Genomic DNA, 8,280 nt, shown 5'->3' with positions numbered 1-8,280 from the left:
TCAGTTTGTCTTTGGGCAGTCTTTCAGGGAAAAGGCCCTTGGTGTTCATTGTTTACAAATGTTGTCGGTTGCCTGGCAACAGCTGAGGCTCACTTCAGGAACTCTGCATCGAGTCAGGACTTCAGTGTTTGTGTAAGTTAAGCAGTTGTTTCAGCTCACCTGTGTTTTTCCTGCTATGGCAAGGTACATTTCTGCTATGGAAAGTGGTCTATTTATCCAACTGCGTCCATGTAAGTGGCACTCACTGGCACCCTATAATGCTATAACACACAGGACCCCACACTCCTAACACAGCTCCACCCCCACAACGTAACATGCTCACAATGATAATGCCAACGTGCTGATATTTATCAGGTATACATTTTAGTTAGATTAGTTAGGTCAACAACAGTACACAGGAAGTTCCTGCTGTGGAATCAATACACGTGTATCTTGTGAATAACTGATATCTCTTAAATACAGAGGAGCACACATCCTGTGTTATGTGTGTCATCCACAGTATCTTAGCAATAGGACTCATGTTACTTGGAAATTTGTTACTGAATACAGCATATTTAGAATTTCCACATCGTGGTAAATATTAATCACATCAATGACTGGATGGCTCAGACTTGGAAATCAGTAATGCCGTCACAGGCCCCTTAAAAGCAGGAAAGATGGGAGAAACTGGTGTTTTAATCAAAAAAAAAAAATAGAGCTGGACAAGGCCAGGCTGCAGCCATAAAGTTTAAGTCTCTACAAAGCAACTTAATTTTTCCTCTCACATGTCAGTTGGCAAGATAAGCAGGCTGACTGTGCTTAACTTAACTGGCTTAACTTGTTTTTTTTATGTGATTCAGCTCCTTTATGCGTGAGTCTTTGGAAGTAAGTGAGATAAACTCTGCCAGTTAAACTGTTTCTTTCTCTTACGGTTTGATGGCATCTTAAGAACAATTTCTGGAATACGTCTGCAATCTATCAGGTTGTCTTGGAAATTATGAGGCAAATGACAGTTACCCCTTATCTGACAGCAGTGTCTTTTTTTCATTTAACTGATAAACATCAAATGTCTTAGTTACCTCTGTGGCAGTTTGCATTGCCTCCCCACATTAAACAACTATGTGGAACAGGGACCCACAACTGCAGATTAGAAGCATTTACAACAAGATCTTTTGGTCGATAATGCCACAAAGGCGTCATCCACCAAATGATGGCATGCAACAAAAAAATCCCATGTTTCGATATATAAGCACAGTGTGCGCCAGTTTAACTCAACGGCAAAAAGACAAAAGTCACACCATGTCTCTTGGTAAAGGTAAGCTGTTTTTAAATGAAAGTTAAAAGAAATGTACGCAAAGAGTAAGAAAACGAAAAACTTGTCAAACTCACTCTCAGCATGTATGTGTAACAATGGTTTAGAGTTGCCTTGATAATTATGTGATTTCAGGAGTATTGCAAATAAGTGTTTAAGGAATAACTGAAAACATTAACATCTTACTACTTTACCAACAGTTTACTTCCTTATCGTGGCTGCCTGATTAGTGAGGGACTGAAAAGTCTGAAGGGAAGCTGCCTAAAAAAATGTTGGTCTGACAATAAAGTTTTGACCTCTTCAGTGTATTATTCCCCCTCAGTATAATCTTGAGTTTTGACTCTGTGATGTTGATTCAAGTTAGACTCGAACAAGCTTCTGGTTGACTTTCTATGCGGATGAGAGCATCATATTTGTGTGTATAACTTCCTGCAGAGCTCCTGCTTTCCTGCATTGTGATGATGCACATCTCCTTTATGTCCTCCCGACCAACTGAATTAAAGAAGCTTCGGGCAAATATAGAGTCTCTGGATTTACCTTTCTGCCAACTATGTGTGGCAGAAGAGGAATATGTGAGTAAACACATCATACTTCAAGTTTATTGAGTGTACTGTGCATTGAAAGTGACACTGAAGACCACAGTCCTGCACTCACAACGTTTTCATATTTTTAATGCATTTGAGTTGTATTCAGTGGTAAAAGTCAATTTACACAACATAAAGGTACTGCAAAGTCAACTTGTCTCCTCAGTGTAGATGGAGGGACCTTATGAAACCATTATTAAAAGTTATGACAGCCTCTGAGCTCTGCACTCTATCATTGACTTTATCATGATGACTCTCACTTTCTCTCTTTAGGTCAGCCATATATTTAATGGAGATTCACCGATGGAATACAAATCAAACACTATAGAGCCTGTTGAGGGAATAACTTTGCCTGTGGGAAACACCACCGAAGAAATCCAGGCCTCCGTCTGTGCAATCACCGACTACCTGCACAACCACCTGCCGCCAATCATCAGGAATCACACTCAGATGCACCAGGGTGACATGATCATCAACCACATTACAGCGTTTCTAAGTCAGTTCGAAGCAGTGGTTAATAAAATCTTTGTCCCAAAACAGTGCCACAGAAATTTTAAAACTTCACATGATTACAGTATGAAACTAAGAGGTCTCCGAATCATTTACTCTGCCAGGCAATGGGTGGAGAGTTTCATAGAAAAAAAACACTCATGTGACTGAAAACACTGTGGACAACTTATTCATTCATCTATTTATTTATTCATGTATTTATTCATTTATTTATTTGTTTGTTTATCTGTTATTTAAGGTTTTTATTTATATTGAATGATGTCTGCCACACTGTCTGTCAGCCTTGTGCTGCTCCGATACTGTACTAGATGACTTAAATACAAATTGGCAATAATGAAATACTTAAACCACAAACCACTCATCTGTTTTTTTTTAAAGAATGATTTCATTTTTGATTTCACTGCAAGGCAATACAAGGGTTCTGTCATGTCTCGTCATTTACGTTAAGTTACCGTTTTTGTCTCGTTTAAACATGTTGTCTTGTCATTTCTTGTTTTATTTTGTAGTAACTGTGTTCCCTCTCGTTTCAGACTTTGTGATTGTCAGCCCCGCCCTGATTGTTTCCACCTGTGTTCACTCACCTCTTGTTTAAATAGTCTGCGTCTCCCTTTGTCTTGTGCCAGTTCATGTTGTCCTTTATGCCATGATTACCAGCCGTAAGTCCGTGTCTTGTTACCCTGTTAGTTCCTGTGAGTTGGTTCAGTGTTCTTGTTATTTTGTTCAGTTTGCTGTTCAGTTTGCTGTCTGAGTGATTTTGATTTATTACTCTGTAGAGATGGCTTGCCTGGTCAAGCTTCTTATTTTGTTATCAATAAAGACTTTTTATTTGTACCTTGTTTGAGTCGTGCGTGTGGGTTCATTTTTGCCTTGCCCAGTCGTGACAGAACGAACTGGCCAGTCATGAACCCAGCTAAAGAACTGGTCAGCTCACACAGTGCTAGCATCAGACAGCATGAGGAGCAGGTGGCTGCTATAAGTCGTGGTGTTACTGACCTGTCCACGCGTCAGGAGGATTTCAAGATCTCAGTTTTCACGCAGGTTAATCACTTAGCTCAGCAGATGCAGGATATGCTCACTCACTTGCGAGAAGCTCCTCATAGCTCGAGCCCGACCACGTCTACCGAACGCTTGAGTGTTTCTGCTCCTGTTTTGCCGGTCATCTCTGCCATGCCTCCATGTCTTGCTGCACCCGAAAGATTCTTGGGAGAGTCTGTTCAGTGCAGGCCCTTCCTGGTCCAGTGCAACCTGCACTTCGAGATGAATCCCGCTGCCTTCCCCACACCACGTTCCCGGGTCGCCTTCATCACATCGCATCTCACTGGACGAGCACCTGCTTGGGCCACCTCCAAGTGGGCTCGGGATTCCCCAGTGTTCAACTCGCCGGAGCTGTTCATAGACTCTCTAAAGAAAATCTTTGACCACACCCGGACGGGAGGCAGCCCGAGTCCTGAAGAGGTTAGTATAAGGCAACCGCCCTGTGTCAGACTACTCAGTTGAGTTCCGCACCATAGCTGCAGACAGCGGTTGGAACGACCCAGCGTTATTTGATGCTTTTATTGAAGGACTGTCTGATCCCATTCAAGACCATCTAGCCCCTCTAGACCTACCCCAAGATCTGGACTCTGTTATTACCATGACCATTCAAGTGGACAATCGACTGTGGGACCAGATCAGCCAAAGAAAGGCCTCTGCAGTTAGCCACCATTGCCACGAGGGACACTCATCGTGGGGAAACTACCCCTCCCCATCGCCACCTGTTCATCTCCGGCCTGCTCTTCCTGCTTCCGGTGAGGAGCCCATGCAGCTGGGGCGGACCAAGATCACCTCCGAGGAGCAACAGCGACGCCTGCAGGAGGGCCGATGCTTCTATTGTGGTGAGAAAGGACATCTCCTCGCCAAGTGTCTGGCAAAAGGTCAGGCTCACCAGTGAAGAGGAGGGCACTAGTGAGCCGTCTACCTGTAAAATTCCCACCTCGGACTCCCACGAAGGTAGTAATCGCACACAATGGCACCACATGGACCAAGAAGGTCCTCATTGACTCAGGGGCGGATGAAAGCCTGATGGCTTGGGATCTTGCTAAAGAACTGGGATTAAGATCAGAGCTATTACCTTGCCTTCTTAAGGCAAGCGCACTTGATGGCAACACCTTATTTGACCTCATTCCATCTCGGGACCAGAGAGGAAGGCTATGGAGGATTACATTGAGACCTCTAAAAGTGAGTCTTATTCGACCGTCCTCATCACCGGTGGGAGCTAGATTCTTCTTTGTGGGGAAGAAGGACGGGTCGTTGAGACCCTGTATTGACTATGCTCCTCTTAATGACATTACCATAAAGAACCGGTACCCAAGACACTGTTCAGAAGAAGAGCGTTCTTTGATTAAGGAATTAATCAAAGAAGGGAAAACCTATAAAGAAGTGCAGAAAATGATAGGCTGTTCAGCTAAAATGATATCAAACGCTTTAAAATGGCAGCCAAAACCAGAAAGGCGAGGAAGAAAAAGAAAAACGACTATTCAGATGGATCGGAGAATAACCAGAATGGCAAAGGCTCAGCCAATGATCAGCTCCAGGAGGATCAAAGAAGATCTAAGGTTGCCTGTGAGTACTGCAACAATCAGACGACGTCTATGTGAAGCCAAGCTACCAGCAAGAAGCCCCCGCAAAGTCCCATTGTTAAAAAAAAGACGTTCTGAAGCGGTTACAATTTGCCAAAGAACACATTGACTGGCCTAAAAAGAAATGGCGTAATATTTTGTGGACTGATGAGAGTAAGATTGTTCTTTTTGGGTCTAAGGGCCACAGACAGTTTGTCAGACGTCCTGCAAACACTGAATTCAAGCCACAGTACACAGTGAAGACGGTGAAGCATGGTGGTGGAAGCATCATGATATGGGGATGTTTCTCGTACTATGGTGTTGGTCCTATTTATCGCATACCAGGGATCATGGATCAGTCTGAGTACATCAGAATACTGGAAGAAGTCATGTTGCTGTATGCTGAAGAGGAAATGCCCTTGAAATGGGTGTTTCAACAAGACAATGACCCCAAACACACCAGCAAGCGAGCAAAATCATGGTTCCAGACAAACCGCATTCAAGTAATGGAGTGGCCAGCACAATCCCCGGACCTTAATCCCATAGGAAACTTGTGGGCTGACATGAAAAATGCTGTTCACGAGGCAAAACCAAGAAATTCAGAGGAATTGTGGAACGTAGTACAATTGTCCTGGGCTGCAATACCTGTTGACCGGTGCCAGAAGTTGGTCGACTCCATGCACCACAGATGTGAAGCAGTTATCAGAAACCGTGGTTATGCAACTAAATATTAGTTTATGATTCTCAGGAAAGTTGAATCTTCAAGCATTTCTTAGTTTATACAGTACATTTGAGTTTGTAAAGACAGATGTCAACACTGCTATTTTTTTGAACATATTTCTTGACTTTCTGTAAAATATTATCAAATTCAATTACTTTTTCCAATTTTCTTGCTTTGAAATAGAAAGTGCTGTGTCCCCAATGCATTTGTGTTCATTAAAATACTATTTATTTGAGGGATTTTGACGTTTACTCACCTTTTTAATCACACTGCTATTATTTTGGACACAACTGTATGTGGTGTAACCCATCACTGAGCAGGAATCATAGAACATGAAAGTAGAAGAACACACACATTTGTCTTTCTATACTTGTGAGAACACTCATTGACATAATGCATTCTCTGGCCCCTAACCATCACAACTTCCTAACCCTAACCTCAAAACCAAGTGTGAAGTCCTTTTGAAGTAGTGAGGGCTGGCCAAAATGTCCTCACAATGCTGAAATATCCTCACTATATGGTTTAAAACAGAAATTGGTGCTCACAAAGATAGCAATTTTTTATTTCATTTTAAATCTTCACATGAGGAATCACACAAAGAGCACGCCCGTTTAATAAACAATGCTGTGGAGTTTTACACCCAAAGATTTAATCAGATTTGACCGTAGGCATGTTACGGGACGTGTAGGTTTTTCTACGCCAGAGATTCCTAAGAGGGAACCCCCACAAAGTAAGATCGTATCCTGAACTTGTATGGCTTTTTCTGTCACAGCTGTAGCTACTAGAAACGCAGTGGAAATGTTTAAGATGCTGATCTTTATCTAAGGAGTCCTAATAAAAGTGATCCTCGAAAGATGGCTCAGAGAAAGTGTCACATCAGAGAGCCTGCTGCTGACTAAAGCCTCCTGTCGTCATGGATTGCCGTGCTGGTAAGCATCTTAATGTGCGGTGTGTGTCTATTTTTAAACCAGGCGGTCCTACAACTTTAACTTCTGCGGGCAAAGTTGCTCAACACTGAAACTTTCTAGTGGTGACTACAGATCAGGCATCTCTCTCTCTCTCTGTGTGTGTGCATATTCAAATCTAATTCATCTAAACTGTGTGCATATTCAAATCTAATTCATCTAAACTGTGTGCTCTTGTATGTAAATCTGTCTAGCCCTCATCTTCCTGTGCCTGCTCATTGCACAATCAGCCTGCGGACCTGTGAAACATGGAGCAAATACCGGGGCCTTGAACGCAACCATCCAGCTGCTGCGGGAGGAGACACGGGCCGCTGTGGGCATCCTAGTAAGCTCTTTAGCGCTTATTTATATCTACTAATCAAAAAAGCTTGTATGGATATTCACATGCAGGGGTGAAAAGTAGCAAATTCTCTATTGTCAGATATTGTGAAGTGTTTCTAAAATGTTATTTCATTCGGTTTTATTATAAAGTTTAGCTCCTGTCAGTCTTATCATTATTATTGATGCATTAACAAGTAAGCGGTACTGTGATGTTGCCAGTTCTAACTGCTTCACACTCAGGTAGATTCATCTGTAACAATGCATCATATTTTATGAAATGATGTTGTGAAATCTGAATCTGCAAAGTAACCAGAAACAGCTGACAGATAAATGTAATAATAATAATAATAAAGTTTATTTGTATAGTAGTTGTCAAAACCAGCATTACAAAGTGCTTTACAACGAAAACATAAAACACAGCAATAAAATACACAGGCATAGTCAAGGAAAAAATGTAAAACAAAGGGTGAATTAAACTTAAAATAGAGCAGTGCAATACACTGCACTGCAACATCAAGAATAAAGTAGGCTACAGTGAAACTCAATAGTTAAGAATGCAATAAACCTCAAAATTAAAAGAAAATTACAAGAAAGCCTTTTTCGAAAAGAAAATACATCTTCTGATTTACACTTGTTTAAAGGCCATTACAATAGTCCAGCCTTGAGGAAATAAAAGCATGAATGATAGTTTGAGTGTCATGAAAACTCAGCTTTGATGGTATCCTAGCAATATTCCTCAGATGGTAGTAGCATGACTGGATGACCTTGTTAGTGTGTTTCTCAAAGGTGATGTTTGTGTCAAATTTGGTTTAACAAGAATTTATAAGGGACCAAGAGAGGACTGGAGACTAGGATGCAGATTGTCAGGATCAATGATAAGGATCTCAGTTTTATCTGTGTTTAATTTAAGAAAGTTTGCTGACATCCATTTTTTTAATATCTGCTAGATAGTCTGTAAGACTGGAGAGGTTTGTAGTCTCAGTAGGTTTTACTGGGACATACAGCTGCGTGTCAGCATAACAGCAGAGTTTAATGTTATGTCTATGTATAATGTGGCCAAGTGAGAGCATATTGTGTAAAGTAGCCTACAATATTTCCCTCTGAAATGTAGAGAGGTGGAAGTAGTCTATAAATGAACATAGAATGGATATACTCAATTAAAATAAAAGTATGCCAAAACTGCACTGAAGTACAATACTTGAGTAAATGTACTTAGTTACTCTACATCCCTGGGGGTTAATCACTGATGTGGAAAACTACTGACCAAATCCATCTCCCGCAGGCTGCACCC

The sequence above is a fragment of the Enoplosus armatus genome, chromosome 4 (genome assembly GCF_043641665.1).
Source record: "Enoplosus armatus isolate fEnoArm2 chromosome 4, fEnoArm2.hap1, whole genome shotgun sequence".
NCBI classification, from domain to species: domain Eukaryota; kingdom Metazoa; phylum Chordata; class Actinopteri; order Centrarchiformes; family Enoplosidae; genus Enoplosus; species Enoplosus armatus.
The sequence above is the reverse complement of the archived record's forward strand: the minus strand, read 5'-3'. Positions refer to the sequence as shown.